Here is a 1282-nt window from a genome sequence, read left to right as displayed (position 1 = left end):
AGGTTAACATGTAGAAAAATGCAAATCGATCCATTCCTTTCTCCTTGTACAAAGCTCAAGTCCGAGTGTGTGAGATCTTGATTGTTCGGGCACATTGTCATTACACAATAGCAGCCAAGTAATCCCTCACTTTAGTTGGAGGTGAAGCCAGCTTCATTGCAGATCCCAACTTCTATGTTATCTCCTGCCATTTGCCCTTCAAAGCTTTCCTTTAGGGTTAAGATGGCTGTATGAATGGCATCTTCCAGTTCTAGGTCTTCAGTATATCTTTTCTCAAGGAACATTTTCCTGTTCACAGAGTTCTTCCCTATTGCTGTGGCCTTTCAGGCAAAGTAAGCTCCAGATGAATCTGACTGAAGTAAATATGGTCGTCCCTCATTCCACCCACAAATAAGTAAAGAAACGCCAAGTGGACGAACACCACCCAACTGGGTATACTCTAGCATTGCAGATGCTACTCACTGTACCAGTGGGGCTGTGGGAATGGGTTCTTGGTAGACAAGATCGCACTGCTGAGCAAGTTTCTGTACTCTGTAACCTGGGCCCATGCCACTATATACCAAACCACTGTGTTTGGTTATGGCCACCACCTTGTGTATACTCCTTCATCAGATGGGATGGATTTCTGTTTTTTTCTCAGTTGCTAATACTACACCATTTACAGCTTTAATTCCCACTGAAGGGGCCCCTCCAACTCCAGCAGCCAAAGCATATTCAGTCTGGACAAGCTTACCAGATGGGCTGAATGTAGTTAGCGAGAAGCTGTAACTGTGTTCTGCCATCTTTACCCGGAAAGTCAGAGAAAATATGATTTTGATTATTCCGCAGATTCAAAGAATACTGAAGATTACATTCTTTCTTAAGCTGGATGGTTCCATGACTCCAGTAAATGCCATGACTATGTGCTTCTGGACACACCCACCCCAGCCACTGGTCACCTCTTTGGAAACTCTTTTATGATTATTTGCCAGGATGACAATCTGCTCCATTCTAGTAAGCATCATTTCTTCTACACCCATCCCGGTGGCCCTCTGGAGTCTTTGAATATTAAAACATTCTTATTTAATTAATTCCCTGGGTGGCAGATCATTAGAAAAACCATTACTATGGCTGAGGAAGCTAATAAATACTACTTTTAAAAAATAAACCCAAAGTTGTTTTGGTAAATCATAGAGAGCAATACAGGAGAATAAATTCTAGTTTCTTCTACTGGTTTCAGAAATAATCCACATTTATTTGCTGTGTGAGTGTAGTGTGCTCAGCAGGTGTGGCACTCTCAGAC

General features: G+C 42.2%; 1 pseudogene; it reads right to left on the bottom strand.

Moving 5' to 3' along the window:
- Positions 1-100: 100 nt before the first annotated feature.
- LOC116093293 lies at positions 101-782 on the bottom strand (annotated as a pseudogene).
- Between the last annotated feature and the right edge of the window lie 500 nt (positions 783-1282).

The sequence above is a fragment of the Mastomys coucha genome, unplaced genomic scaffold, assembly GCF_008632895.1.
Source record: "Mastomys coucha isolate ucsf_1 unplaced genomic scaffold, UCSF_Mcou_1 pScaffold16, whole genome shotgun sequence".
NCBI classification, from domain to species: domain Eukaryota; kingdom Metazoa; phylum Chordata; class Mammalia; order Rodentia; family Muridae; genus Mastomys; species Mastomys coucha.
This window is presented reverse-complemented; position numbering and strand designations above follow the sequence as displayed.